Source organism: Myotis myotis, unplaced genomic scaffold (assembly GCF_014108235.1).
Source record: "Myotis myotis isolate mMyoMyo1 unplaced genomic scaffold, mMyoMyo1.p scaffold_m19_p_1, whole genome shotgun sequence".
In the NCBI taxonomy this organism is placed as follows: Eukaryota; Metazoa; Chordata; class Mammalia; order Chiroptera; family Vespertilionidae; genus Myotis; species Myotis myotis.
The window spans coordinates 163,449,074-163,465,249 of NW_023416313.1; positions in this window are offsets into that span (position 1 = coordinate 163,449,074).

Sequence of the window (16,176 nt, forward strand, 5' to 3'; positions counted from 1 at the left end):
TTGTTATGGCAGCCTGAGAAGACGAATGCACAGGCTGAGGAATCCTATATAATAAAAGCCTAATATGCTAAGTGTCCAGTCAACTGGTTGGCTGTGGGATAACCTGACATTGATTAGGCAGGCTAATTCAACCTGGGCCTTGCCTTGTGAAAACAAAACCCAAGCATCGGATGGATCCGTTGTCTCTGTAGTTCCAGGGGATGAATCCTCCCTGAGGCCACAGATACCTCATGTCTGGATGCACAAATGGGGCTGGCCCACAGGGTGACTGATAATATGGAGGTGAAAAGAATGGGGTAATACATCAAAATATTATACTGCCGCGATTATGTAGAGCCCCAAGGGACCTAAGAGGCTTCCTCTAAGTGTTCAAGCTGTGCTCCCCAGCTCTCAGAGACCCGATAAGATGTCTGAGGTGGGGGTCAAAGGCAAGGTGGGACTCTGCTTTTTCTCTCTTTAATCAGAGCAACTCTACGTTTAATCTGTTTAGGGTTCTGTGTGAGATTTAATTTAAGTGAAGAGTTCTGTTGCTGAAGAAAATCTTTTAAATCACGGTGACATTTCCACAGTCAAATACAGATTTGCTGAGTGTAGTTTGATTCAGCCAGAGCTCTACATTGATAGCTTTACAATCAAAGGCCTCAGTTCAGCTCAGTTCCTTGATCCTTTAGGTGGCTTGAAAAAAAGTAATCTCTGACTCATGGAAGTAGATATGTACAAAGTACAGGATTTACTTATTGTGGGTTTTTATGCATTAATTTATGTTTAAAAAGTATTTATGGATGGCACCAATGGCATACAGTGAAGTAGCAGTGATACCTAAGCTATAGCCTGAAAAGGGATGTGTGTGTTTCACTTGCTGTTGCTCCCAGTGCTGTGCTCGCAGCAGACATTGCTAATTGAAACCAGAACTCATTCCTACAGAGCCCAGATTTAGCCCTATAATTCTTTTCAATATAGTATTCTAGCTAACGACTTCCAACTAATTGGAATTAGCACACAAAATGAGACCTCTTTTATCATCTTTATGCATAATCAATAATAATTGGGGTTCATTTATCTGTATTTTTGAATGCTGGGTTTCAGAGCTGTAGTAAAGTTGGTAACTCAGTGGTCAGTACTTCTGGAAGCGCACAATGGCCATGCCTGACAGGTGTGAAGTGATATCTCATTGTGGTTTAAATTTGCATTTCTCTGATCCGGAGAAAGACAAATCAGAGAAAGACAAGTACCATATGATTTCACTTATATGTGGAATCTAATGAATAAAATTAACTAATAAAGTAGAAACAGACTCATAGAGTCAGAGAACAGACTGGCAGCTATCAGAGGGGAGGGGTGGTGGTGGGCTGGGTGAAAAAGATGAAGGGATTAAGCAACCCCCCTCCCTAAACTTATTGACACAGACAATAGTATGGTGATTATCAGAGGGAAAGGGAGGGTGAGAGGAGATAGGTGAGCGTATAGTGGGGATAAATGGTGATGGAAGGAGACTTGATTTGGGGTGGTGAATGCACAATTCAATATTCAGATGATGTATTATAGAATTGTACACCTGACACTTATGTAAGTTTATTAACCAATGTCACCTCAATATAAATTCAATAAATAGAAAATAAAAAAGTTCCTATTACAAGAAAAATAATTTCTAACTATGTAAGATGATGGATGTCAACTAAACTTATTGTGCTAATTATTTTGTTATATATACATTTATCAAATCATCATGTTGTTTACCAAAAACTAATACAATGTTAATTATATCTCAATAAAAAGAGAATAAAAAAATAGTAGCTCTAGTCAGTGAAACAGGAATTGAGGTCATCTTCTGAGAGATGGTGGGGCCAAGGATGATTGGGAGTAAAAATGATTGGTCCAGCTGAGTGTGTGTGTGTGGGGGGCAGCTCAGCATTTCACCCCGCATGGGGACCCAGCTATGGTTGAACAGCCTGGACTTTGTAATGTCACCTGTTCATATCCCACTTCCATGCTGATTCTCTTACATGTGGGATCACCCAGGTGGGCAGTAGGCAGGTGGGTGGAAGGTCAAGAGCAGCCAAATCCTGGGGTATTAGTAGAAGCAGAGTTAAGTGCATGGGCTTGGAGACCAGCCAGGCTAGAGGGGACTAGTTGAGTAGAAAATGGGACTGAATGTGGGCAGGAGGGCAAAGAGCAGGCTCAGTGAGAGAGGGGACTGGGTCCTGGGGGAGAGGGAGCAGTGAGATGGGCCTTTCAGAACAACGGCACTTTCTGTGATGTTTTGGAGGTGAGACAGGTCCATGCTCACACAGCGCATGAGGGTGCGTGAAGGAGGGGTACGGCCACTGGGTGTTTAAGGACCACGGATGATGTTTACATCTCGGAGGATATCGGCTGCAAGGGCGGTAACACGGTCGGAAAGTCCCCGAGGAAGGCAGGGGATAGTTCTGAATGTCAGTTTACAGCAGTGATGGGAAGGGGAGAAGGTGGAAGAATTGATTCAAGAGCATGTGAGTGGAGCTGGTGCAGTAAACTAAGGAATATGTGGATCCTTCTTTCTGGATCCTAGACTTGGAGCGAGTAGGAGGAGCAGTGACCTCCCTTGGAGGCCCTGGAGAAGGAGGGCGTTTCAATTGAGACGAAGGGAAAAGGGGAGAGAACATGAAGGCTGAGAAGCAGAGAGACTCAAAGAATCTCTCTTCTGATTTGAGCATGGTGGAAGAGATGAGAAGGCTTGACTCAGCCCGGGGAAGGGGATGAGCAGAGTTGGACAGGGCTGAGAGGAGCCTGAAAGGAGAATGTGCACAGTTATTGGAAGCTAAGAGAGTAAAATGATTGGCCCTGATAGTGCTGGGGGAGGGAGAGAAACGTGGGGGGTATTGAGAGGGGTGTGTTTCTTTGCCTTTGGATGAGTTAATGTAGTTGATCCCATTCCAAGGTTTTGCTATGGATATGACAGATTCTACTTACACTGGCAACACAAGAGCAAGTTTTATTTTTATTTTTTTTTGTAATTCTAACTTTTAATAAAAATGTAATCTGAAACCCCAGTATGTAAGACAGTAAAGAGAAGACTACAAGTGGGTTCTTCAAGCAGCTTCACTCTCCAGGCCGTGCAGGAAAACTGTGAAATAGGAAACTCCTTGGGTTCCTGGAGGTGGAGTTTGAAGCCCAGTGTCTTCTGGAAGAGTCCTTGTGCTGCTGGTAAGGGAAGCCTGCCAGGCAGCCAGGAGTGGGAAGGCAGCCGGGACAGACAGTATTTCCAGCAAGTGTTTTGTTTGGGGCGTCTCTGCTGGTCCAGTGTGGCTCATCTGCTCACTCTCCTCTGCATCCTGCTGGGAGAGGCGGTATGTCCTTTCGAGGCTTCGCAGAATTCTGGGGTTCAGGGTCTTCTGCTCCAACAGATGCTCCAGAAGCGGGACCAGCTGGTCTGGAAGGAGCTTTTCAAACGCTTCTTCGGTCCCTCTTCGCTTCCGTTTTCGGGGTCTCCGGTTCACTCGCTTCCATTTCGCGGACCTCTGCGCCCACTTGCCGCGCGCGAGCCCGCACTCCGTCCCGGCCTGGCGCTCCGTCTGCAGAGGCTGGGCGCTGACCCCCGACCTCGCCCCCCGTGGGTGAGCGTGGGAGCGGGGGCGTCGGAGCCCGCGCCCGGCTGGCCTGGCTGAGAGAACCGGGCGCGCGGGGCCCGCAACACCTCTTATTTTTGTTTTTGTGTGGGGAGGTGTGCTACCCATAGAGGCAGGGAGACGGGCCATTTGCTATTCACTCCCAAGTTTTGATAGATCAGAAATACAATTACAATAAAAGATGAATAGTTAAATTTTAGGACGCCAGAGTAATTGGGAAGAATATTGGTTTGAGACTCGGGCACCAAAGAGGTTATTACAGATAGTTGGATTGCTAATACTGCTGTGAAATTACCTTTGATTCCTGGCCTAGTAGAGAATAGATATAAAACATTCCTGTGAGCTTGGAAACATTTTCTGGGGCAATAGCTGCTGGCAAGTCTTCGGTAGGTAATTACAACACAAATTCTCACACATCTGCTTAGTGGATGGCCTATCAGTGATGCTTAACGATGATGATTTGTTTCTGGTTGGATGTGTTAAATTGTCAGCTATCAAAAATTTTATGCGTGAGACCGCTGGGAATGATGAGATTGCAAGAGCTTTTTCAACGTACACCCTCCACAGGGATGTTTCAGCATCCTGTGCATCATCTAGCATCTGTTTTTGTGAAGGAGAAAGAATCTGGACCATCAATTTGAATACCAATTAAATGGCTTAAAATGTTCCTGGTAAATGCATTGATCCTGCATAATCTGGCCCCAACCAAAAAGCCGTTGGCTAACAGTGCCTGGCACAGAGTCAGTTCTCCATAACTATTAGCTGGCAGTACTGGTGCAACCCACTAATACCAATGTTCATTGAAAACTTTGTGTCAGGCACTGTTACAAGCATATTGCATATACTCATTATCAGAAGGTTTTTTGCCATAAAATAAAAACAATATGGAAGACCTGGTATTACATACAAAGGTATTACATGCAAAGGTATTACATATAAAGATTAAGAGAGAAAATTAATTATTAAGTGCTGAGTGAAATGATATTAATTTGCCTAAGATGTACATCTAGGAGTTTGGTGACCACCCCCAAAAGGAAAGGACTTACAGAATTTAGAGAAATCTAAAGGTTATGAAGGTGACTTATATTACGGGAGGGAAATTTCAGGTTCTAAGAAAACCCTGTTCTTGGGGGGGGGGGCTCAGCTTCCTGTGCCCCTGGAAGTTCCTGGGGAACAATCTCAAAAGTTTTCTGATTAGCACTTTGGTCCTTGAAAGAAGAACAGGTAGATGATCATCTGAGAAGAGCAATTATTCAAAGTCTGTCCCTTGTAACCCCAAACTTAAATACCATCACCTTAAACACACCACATGAATTTTTCTTTCTGAGCCAGTCAAGAGAATGAATACCTATAATAGAAACATAATTATAAAGTATAATGAGAGCTCCAGTGTTTTAACCATGCATTATGACAGGTGCCTTAGGTAGTATATCTTATTTAATTCTCACAACAAATAGCCAAAAGAGTTATTCCCCCCACATTTTACCATGAACACACTGAAGCTCAGAAAGTTAAGTAACTTACTCAAAGTCACACAAAGCTAAATGGTATGGTGTTGATTGTATATGACATATTATTTAAAAATTAGGACCAGCTTCTTTAGAAAACAACTTTTATTTCAAACTACTTATTAATAATGAGATTGCTTTATATCCACATTTGGAATTACATTGTCCCTCACAGACATTTTATAAAAAGCCTGGTACTTTACACCACGATGTGGTCCCACAAAGGATTGAATCAGAGCTTTAGTTTCATTATTAATAAAATTACATCTATTACCCTTCTTCCCTTCTAGCTCCCCTAATAAAAGCCTTTGGCTACTGAGCAGAGGTGATGGACTGACTGACTGCTGTTCCAGGGTTGCTTTGAGGGGATGTGAAAACAGGAAAATGACCTCTTTTGACCTTGGACCCCTGAGGGAGGATTGTTAGAATTCTCCTTGTAGAGGAGTTGGATGGGGGCTTTTGAAGGAGTTGTATTAGAATCCTATTTTCCTTTTTCTCTCTTTTATTTTGGTAGGTGAGGAGAGATTGAGTAATGTGCCTAAGGTCATACAATTATTTCCAGGCAACACTTGCACTCAGGTCTCTTGTCAGATATTTAAAGGGCATTTTCTTTTTCTTACCACTTTCGTGAGGGTCATTCTTTTGGGATGTTACTCAGTCTGCATTCAAAATAATGAGAAAAGTTGTCGTGTGTGTGTGTGTGTGTGTGTGTGTGTGTGTGTGTGTGTGTTTCTGTAGAATTTCTCCAAGAGGATGAAGCAGAGACTATCAGGGACTATTACAAAGTAGAAGCAACCCACGGAAACAAAGCCGAGCCTGAGCTGTATTTATGGAGTGAGAGTGGGGAGGGCTCAGCCTAAGGCCTGGCCTCGATGCTTCTGCTGTACCAAGTCCAGACCCTGGAGCAGGCAGCCCCAACGCCTGGCATTTGGGCCCTTAGGTAGTCCCCCCTCCTCTCAGCTAATTTAAATCCCCTCCGTAGCCAAAGGCTTTTGTTGAGTGTGACCTAGTGACTTGCTTCTAACTAATAGACTACGTGCGGGTGATGGGGTGTCACTTCTGTGATGAGGATACAAGAAGACTGGCTTCCAAAGGCCTGGTGTGGGGCAGGCCTAGAGGGGGACAAGAAGGGAGAGAATGGGAGACATCTCTAATACCGTCCATAATAAAATAAAATAAAATTTAAAATAAAAGAAGAAGACGGGCTTCCTCCTGCACCCACCTTCCTGCTCTCTTGCTTGCTCACTGCGAGGGAAACAAGCTGCACGCGGAGCCGCCGGGTGGAGAGGCCCACAGAGCACACAGCTGAGGGAGGCCTCCAGTGAGCAGCTGGCGGGGAACCGAGGCCCTGAGTCCAACAACCCTTAAGGAGCTGCATCCTGCCCCGCCCGTGTGAGTGAGCCTGGAAGTGGGCCTCCTCCCGCTGAGCCTTGAGAGCCCTGAGCCAGGGACACAGCGAAGCCCTCCAGAATTCCAGACCTGCCGAAACCTGAGGTCATAACTGTGTTTCTTAAACTGCTAAAGACGGGGGTGACTTGTTATGCAGCAATAGCTAACTAATGCAGACACACTTACCTTCATTGAAGAGTGGTTGCGGGAAGGTCACAGGAGAGTGTTCCATCTTGCCTCCCCACATTAGTGGTTTTAGAACCAGAAGTTACTGCCTAGGGCAAAGATACACTTTGCCACGGGTGTGAGTTAATCTTTGGACGGGTTTATCGTTTGATGTTTAGAGGTCACAGTCACGAGGTTCTGATAGTCAACAACCTTCACAGCATCAGCCATGGCCTTGTGCTGCTGAGTTCCGAGGTGATAAAATGTTTACCTGAAGCACATTGAGAATAATGATTTTTATCCAACACTTTCAACATTAACAGGTTACCTTCACCATCAAGCATGGTTTACTTATTTCTTAACGTACAGTTAAGGGTTGGGTCACATGTACGTTCTGTGTGAGATCTCATGAATTTCCACACGGTTCTGGGCTTTTTAGGGCACTCACCCACTCCTGCTATTTGAGACCTTCTCAGACATTCAGAAGCAATTTATCCCAGACTCTCGCCTTTGTTCAGTCACGTGAGGTGCAGGTTCAGACAGGGACCATGTGCTGGGACCCTCAGCTGCTGTGGCCAGGGTTGTCCATAGCAGTGTCCACATCCAAGCATTGTTTCTGATGTTCTGAGGAGATATAAAAGCTGCAGCCACAACTTGTTAGTTGCTTGAAAGAGCTGGGAATTATGTAAGAAAAGAGATCTCAAAGAGTTTGCCTTCTTGGAGTCTGTCTGCTAAACAAACATGAGGCACAATGGGAGAAGATAGTAGAAATAGCAAAGACTTTGGAGTTAGGTGCATCTGAGTTCAAATTTAGGCATCATCTTTTACTGGCATGTGACCTGGGGCACATCACTTTCTCTCCTGGGCCTCAGTTTTAACATCTCTATAACGGGGATAATAATACCTAACTTGAAGGATCATTACAATCCTATATTATAAAAGCCCTGTGGTCGTGACTCCCTAATGGCATCACGATCAAACAACTGGTCAGAGCAGTGCGGTGGAGGCGGGGCCCATGGCTCCGCGCAGCCTCTAGTTTGTTTAATAAGGTAAAACATATACAATGCCAGTCTGTACGTGCTATTTAAAAAAGAGCAACTCTGAATGTTCCCTATTGAGGTCCCGCTATGTCTTCTAATGGTACCTGACAAAGACACATAACCCTGTTCTCCAGATGCTGATAGGCCCAAAGGGGAATAAGTACTCCCACCATGGGGCATGTGGGCTTGTTCTGGAGAAGTGTGGATTGTTATGTAGCTTTCCTTTCATTTATAGGAACAGTTGGGTGTGTGGATGTGGGAGGGGCCCCACGGGAGGGCCCTACCCCTGGACGCTCTGATTCCAAATCTGGTGCAGGGTCTGGTTCCAGCTCCTCAGGTCATTCACATGCACAGCGGGGGTGACAATCACCCCATAAAGGGCAGAAACTCGGAATCAATTACCCTTTGGGTGTTCCAAGGTAGTTCCGGTTAAGCATAAAAGAGTTGAATTATTCTGCTTCAAGAAAAATAAATGGCAATCTTTTTCAATTTACAGTGGTTTTCTGTGATGCAATGTAATGCCCCTCTGATTACCTATAATCTTTCAGGAAAAATCTATACATAGCTGGCTCTCATTGGAGATGGTTTGAAGAAAGTAAGGAGAAGGGATTTGTTCAGCATTTGGGGCGCATTGAAGGTTTTTAGGCAGGTGAACAATGTGATCACATTTATATTTTACTGGTACTCTGGAGATGGTATAAAGGATAAATTGGAGTAAAGATGGAAAATAGGGGACAGTTAGGATGCTATTATAAGGCTGTATGTGTAGAACAACAGGTAAATTGAAATTTAAGAAGACGGATCTTAAGGTTCAACTGCCAAACATATTCAGTTTGTCTAAGTGTGTTTGTGCTTATGTGTGCGTCTGTGTATCTCTTAGTGCAGTGGTCGGCAAACTCATTAGTCAACAGAGCCAAATATCAACAGTACAACGATTGAAATTTCTTTTGAGAGCCAGATTTTTTTAACTTAAACTATATAGGTAGGTACATTGTTATTAACTTAATTAGGGTACTCCTAAGGCTTAGGAAGAGCCACACTCAAGGGGCCAAAGAGCTGCATGTGACTCACGAGCCGCAGTTTGCCGACCACGGTCTTAGTGCATGTTTGTGTTTCTGTATTTGTGTCTCTATGTGTGAGTGTGTGTGTGTGTGTATGTGTGTGTGTGTGTGTGAGTGTGTGTGTGTGAGTGTGTGTGTGAGTGTCTGAGTGTATGAGTGTGTGAGTGTGTGTGTGTGTGAGTGTGTGTGAGTGTGTGTGTGTGAGTGTATGTGTGTGAGTGTGTATGTGAGTGTGTGAGTGTGTGTGAGTGTGTGTGTGAGTGTGTGTGTGAGTGTGTGAGAGTGTGAGAGTGTGTGTGAGTGTGTGTGAGTGTGTGTGTGTGTGAGTGTGAGTGTGTGTGTACCTGGAGAGCCATTGCTTCTTAGGGAAGTGCTTCCCCAGCAGGAATGCAGAGCATTCCCCGGGTGGGACTGCCCAGGTGCTGTGTCTGTGAATAGGGTTGCTCTCAGGTTAGAAAGTTCCTCCCCAAAGAGCCCTCCTCCTTCTAGAGAGTGTTGGCAGTGAGCCTTGATTTCTTTTTCTACTCAGCACTGAAAGTAATCTTCCCTGCCACTTAAAACCTTTTTATTATGAAATAATTTAAAACCTGGAGAAAGACTGCAATACAGAGAACAGAAAGTTGCCCAAAGAACTCCTGTATTTACTTTATTCAGTTGTTAGTATTTTGCCACATTCGCTTTCTCTCTCTCCCATCTACCTTTCCATATAAAATGATTAGTTTTTTTTCGGAATCATTTGACAGTAAGCTGCAGACATGATGTCCCTTTTACCTCTATTTCAGCATGGATTTCCTAAGAACAAGGATGTTCTTTTATATAACCGCAGCACAATAATCAAATTCATAAAATGTAACATTGCAATAATGTTATTAACCAATACACATCCCATATTCAGATTTCAGCAGTTGTCCCAATCATGTCTTTTATGGCTATTGTTTTCTCTGGTCCAGGATTGAATCACACATTGAATTTAGTTGTTATGTCTCCTTAGTTCTTTAATGTGGGACAGCCCCTCAGCCTTTCTTTGTCTTTTATGACATTGACATTTTTAAGAGCACAGGCCAATTATTTTGTAGGATGCCCCTCAATTTGGATTTGTCTTAAGTGTCTTCATAATTAGATTCAGTTCTGCGTTTTGACAGGGATATAACAGAAGTGCATCATAGCAGGAGGCACTCGATGTCAGATTGTTGGTAATGTTAATATTGATGATTTGGTTGAGGTGGTGTCTCTCAGGTTTTTAAACTGTTACTATTCTTCCCCTTTATAAATGAATGAGCAATTTTAGGGAGATAGTTCCTGTCATTTTCTGAGCAGGAAAATGGCAGTAGTAGGTACTTTAGGTACTGTATCTCATGTAGTCTTCCTAACAAACTATGGAGACGTTTACTTTTTTTTTTTAAAAAAAATTAAATCTTTATTGTTCAGATCATTACAGTTGTTCCTCTTTTCCCCCCCCCATAGCTCCCCTCCACCCGGTTCCCACCCCACCCTCTGCCCTTACCCCCCCGCCACTGTCCTCATCCATAGGTGTACGATTTTTGTCCAGTCTCTTCCCGCAACCCCCACATCCCTTCCCCCCGACCCCGAGAATAGTCAGTCCACTTCCTTTCTATGCCCCTGATTCTATTATTTTCACCAGTTTATTCTGTTCATCAGATTATTTATTCACTTGATTTTTAGATTCACTTGTTGATAGATGTGTATTTGTTGTTCATAATTTGTATGTTTACCTTTTTCTTCTTCTTCCTCTTCTTAAAGGATACCTTTCAGCATTTCATATAATACTGGTTTGGTGGTGATGAACTCCTTTAGCTTTTTCTTATCTGTGAAGCTCTTTTTCTGACCTTCAATTCTGAATGATAGCTTTGCTGGGTAAAGTAATCTTGGTTGTAGGTTCTTGGTATTCATCACTTTGAATATTTCTTGCCACTCCCTTCTGGCTTGCATAGTTTCTGTTGAGAAATCAGCTGACAGTCGTATGGGTACTTTCTTGTAGGTAACTATCTTTCTCTTGCTGCTCTTAAGAGTCTCTCTTTGTCTTTTGCTCTTGGCATTTTAATGATGATGTGTCTTGGTGTGGTCCTCTTTGGATTCCTTTTGTTTGGGGTTCTCTGCGCTTCCTGGACTTGTAAGTCTATTTTTTTCACCAGGTAGGGGATGTTTTCTGTCATTATTTCTTCAAATAGGTTTTCAATATCTTGCTCTCTCTCTTCTTCTGGCACCCCTATAATTTGGATGTTGGTTTGCTTGAAGTTGTCCCAGAGGCTCAAGAAGTTTACTTTTGTTCTCCCCACTTCCCTTTCCTTTCTCATCTTATGAATGAGAAAACTGAGGCCAGTCTAAGGTCATACAACATGACTGTGATGCCAGGGTCCATCCTGTTCACTCTACAGTGTTTCCTAGGAACAGTTGAACATCTAGAACTCTCAGTACCCAGACAGGGCACATGCCTACCCCAGGTAAACCCATGTCAATAGCAGGAAGGAACTCAAGGACGATGCCATGAGGGATTGACTTCATATTTCCTAACGTGAGAGGGGGACAGGTTGAAGGTGCAAGAAATGCTTCCTCTGCTACCCAGATAAGAATGGACAGGGGTGGTTAACAGGCTCAGTTCTGCCCATAAGCATTGGTCATGGATAGCACCCTGTGGTTTACAAGCTGAAGCTGACTCTTTGTGCTCTGTCCCGGGGGTGGGCACATGCCCTGCTCATTCTCCATGATTAGGGGACTCAGCAAGTCATTACTCAAGTGACAATGCTGAGGGTGGGACTTGCTTGTCAGGCCATGGTACTTTTTCTTTTTAAAGAGTGGATCCATGCAGCAGATTTTAGAGCAAAGAAAGTTATCAGGGATAAAGAAGGGCATGACCCACTAATGTAAGAATTGCTAAACTGGACTTCATTCAAATTAAAAATTTCTGCTCTGTGAATGACACTGTCAAGAGAATGAAAAGATAAGCCATAGACAGGTAGAAAATGTTTGCAAAAGACATATCTGATAAAGGACTATTGTTCAAAATGTACTAAGAACTCCTAAAACTCAGCAATAAGAAAATGAACTATCTAATTAAAAAGGGGCCAAAGACCTGAACAGATATCTCACCAAAGAAGATAGGCAGATGACAAACAGAAGAAAAGATGCTCCACATCATATGCTATTAGGGAAATGCAAAGTATAACAAATAATGAGATGCTGCTGCGGACTTGTCAGAATGACTGAACTCCAGAACACTGCCAACAGCAAACACTGGCGAGGATGTAGAGCAACAGGAACTCTCATTCATTGCTGGTGGGAATGCAAATTGGTACGGTCACTTTGGAAGACAATTTGGCAGTTTCTTACAAAATTAAACACACTTTTACCATACGATTTAGCAATCTGCTTCTTGGTATTTCACCAAAGGCACTAAACACTTATTCCCACACAAAACCCTGCACACAGAAGTTTATAGCAGCTTTATTCATAATTGCCAAAGACTTGGAAGCAACCAAGATGTCCTTCAGTAGGTGAGTGGATAAATGAACCGTGGTACATTCAGAAAACAGAATACTATTCAGTGCTGGAAAGAAATGAGCTATCAAGCTATGAAAAAACATGGAAGAAACTTAAATGCATATTACTAAAAGGGAAGCCAATCTGAAAAGTCTACATACTGCATGATTCCAATGATATGGCATTCTGATAAAGGCAAAACTTGTGGAGACAATGAAATGACTCATGGCTGCCAGGGGCTGAGAGGAGGGAGGGGTGAATGGGTAGAGCAGAGGATTTTTAGGGCAGTGAGACTACTCTGGATGATACTGTAATAGTGGATACATGTCGTACATTTTTTCTAACCTATAGAATGTATAACACTAAGTGTGAATCCTAATGTAAACTGTGGACTTTGGTGGTAATGCTATGCCAATGTAGGTTCATCAATTGGCACAAAATGTACCACCCTGTTTGGGGGAATATTGATGGTGGGGGAGTCTCTGTGTGGGGGCAGGTAGGGGGCATATGGGAACTCTCTGCACCTTTCACTCAATTTTGCTGTGAACTTAAAACTGCTCTAAATATAATGTCTATTAAAAGAAGAGTGAACTCTGATAGAGTTAAGTGACCACAACTAATTATCTTAGTGTCTCACCAATTACTTAATGAAGATGTATAATTTTTTGAAGTCTGAAGGAAGGAGAGATGTGGGAAGGAAAAGGAATAGAGGACATTGAGGAAGAAAAATTATAAAGATAGATACAGGGTGGGGCAAAAGTAGGTTTACAGTTGTTTGTATGGAAAATAATACAATAATTAATAAATAATAATACAAGAATAAACTCTGTGTTTCATGTACTCACAACTGTAGACCTACTTTTGTCCACCCTTATATAGAGTGTGTAGATCTGGAATGTGTGTGTGTGTGTGTTTTGTGAATTAGGAAAAGGCACAACAGGAAAAACAAGTATCCTTCCTATGGCCTTTCTGATAACATTTTTCGTTTTAATTTTTAATTAAATTTATTGGGGTGACATTGGTTAATAGGATCACATAGGTTTCAAGTTTTCATTTCTGTGATACATGATCTGTATATTGCACTGTGTGCCCACCACCCAAAGTCAAATCTTCTTCCATTACCATATATTTGGCCCCCTTTACCCTTTATTAACCCATCACCCCCTTCCCTCTGACATTTTCACCTGTAGGCATAAAAGGGAATGAATCTCTTTGATTCTTTCCCAAGGACAGCCTGGGCTGACTGGGGATGTATTGCCTCTGAGAGAAAAGGTTCTTGCTGATCCCTTAAATTGCCTGCCATGGCCCAAGCCGGCTCTGAGGTCTGCTCCTTGCAACTGCTTTCAATTTCTGGGCATGACTATCTGACTCCACCTGCAACCAACTTTAAGAGGCAGCCAGGGATCAGGCCAGCTCCACAGAGTGACTGCCCGGAAGGGCTGGGAGAGCCCAGACCCTCAGCCCCCCCATCATGGCCTCATGAAAATGACAGGTGAGGACGTTGAGGAAAGCTGCCTGCCTTTCAAAGACACAAGGTTTAGTTGTACGAAAGGGATGAAAGGAAACAGGAAATCTCTAATTATCAAACGAGATGTAATAAGAAGGCTGGGAACCAATGAGGCTCAGGGAGGAAAGAAAAGCCGACATGCAGGTGCTGCAGGGACATTTTTGTGTTATCTCCTCTGAGGCTCCTGATGACAGGAGAGAAGCGAGTGGATTGCCTCGGGAGACGGCCGACCCATCACTTTCGGCAGCGTCACTTAATAGTGGAATCAGCCAGGGAATTGGACGAGACACCCTTAGAAAAGTCCTTCTTAATGGGAATCGCTCAGAGAAGATGAAAGAGGAGGGAAAGGAAGCTGAAGCGAGAGAAAAGTAGGGGAGGGAGGAAGAGAAAAAGGAAAAAAAGAGAAAAAGTGAGAACCCGCTGACAAGCTAGAAGACATGTTGCTTTCACAGCCTCCTTAACGTTCTGGACCCGGGTGTTTAAATTAAAGAGCAGAATCGGGCAGTGCACCCACTTAAGCGATCGCTAGGCGTTGGTAAACATCTCCCTGTGAACAAACAAGTGGTTAAATTTAAAAAACAAGTCACAGGAATCACTGAGAATGTTGCTGATAAGTTTGGTTTCGTGTCTTACTAAGATGCTCACTGATCACAGTGTTTGTCAGGCTGGGGCAGTTTTCAGAGAGGAGGCGGAGTATGCCGGCCAGGTGCCTACATGACACTAGCCAGCGCACCTGTGTTTGCTTATACACGTCCCACTTCCCCACCCGTCTTAATTTGTTCGGGCTGCCATCACAAAATACCGTAGATTGGGTGGCTTTTAAACAACAGAAATTTATTTCTCACAGTTCTGGAGGCTGGGAGTCCAAGATCAAGGCACCAGAAGATCTGGTGCCTGGGGAGGCCTGGCTCCTGGGGCAGCGCTGGTGGCCTTTTGCTATAATGTCACAGCCTCTGGAGTCTCTTATAAGGGCCAGGTCCTCATGACCTAATCGCCCCCCAAAGATCTTGCCTCCAAATACCAGCACAAGGGGGAATTAGGTTTCAGCTTATGAATTTTGGGGTGACAAACATTCAGTCTGTGACAGCGTCCAGTGTCCCCCAAGTGTGCCTTGATTCTCTCAGGGTCTGATAACTGCGAAAGAGCGATTGAAATTGTGAATTATTAGGCAAATGTGAGGAATGTATTATTGTTCTAATCTTATTTTATAGCATCAATGGCAGGATTATATGAAATTATTTGTTCTGCACAGGCACAAAGTAACATTCAGGGACATGAGAGATTCACCCAGAGCCACATGAGAGGTCGAACCAGGCGATGATCTCAAGGTAACCACCGTTGGTCTTGTCTTCCATTCTTAGCTGTGCTTCAAAGGCCCAGCTCAGCTCTTTATGTTATGGCTGCTTCTCAGCACTGGCTGCACACTGGTGTCCTTGGAGGAAGGTGTACAAAAATGCCAGGGTTGCCCGAATCAGTTTGGCTCAGTGGATAGAGCATCGGCCTGCAGACTGAAGTGTCCCTGGTGCAATTCTGGTCAAGGGCATGTACCTGGGTTGGGGGCTCGATCCCCAGTAAGGGGCTTACAGGAGGCAGCTGATCGATGTTTCTCTCTCACTGATGTTTCTAACTCTCTATCCTTCTCCCCATATACACCAGGGTTGGGCCTGACCCCAGACCAATCTAACCAGAACTCCAGGGTGGGAGCCCAGCATCGGTTTCAATTAAAATCTCCTCAGGTGGCTCTAAGGAACGGAGGTGGAGAACCTCTGATGTAGGCTGTCCTGAATGTTTGGACTTTGGTTCTAGCAAAGACAATCAAATATCATTTGAGGGAGCTCTGAGGCTGTTTTCACGGGGCAGGCGTTGCTGGCAAGGGCCAGTTACCATGGCAGAGGGAGGGCAAGGGCCAGTTACTCTGATCATCTGCAGGGCTCAGCAGTGGGATATAGAGCCAGGTAGTACTAAATGGCAGATCTCTGGTGACAGGAAACCCAAGAGAGAAGTGGAACCATTAAGGGGCTTCATGTGGCCAAGAACTGGCCCTGTTGCTTGGACAGAGGACTCTGGTGAGAAGATAGGGCTGTTGGGGGGAGGTGGAGCTACAGAGTGAAGCTGGCAAGGTGGAGGGTGTGGGAGAACAGGGTCAAGTGTGTGCACAGAAATATTCTGGTGAACAGAGGTGAAGAGGTGATGTGGGGCTTGGACCTCAGGTGTGAGTGGCCTGAGGGTGAAGGCACAGTGGCCAACATAATGCCACACCAGAGTCAGCCGTGTAGGGCTCAAGGCCAGTTTATCAGGTCAGAGTTGGAACCTAGCTCTGGGGCAAAGGAGTCACAGTACTGGAGGAGATGCAGAGACAAACTCACAGGCTTGGAGAAGCAGGCTCCCTCCCACCATGCAGGC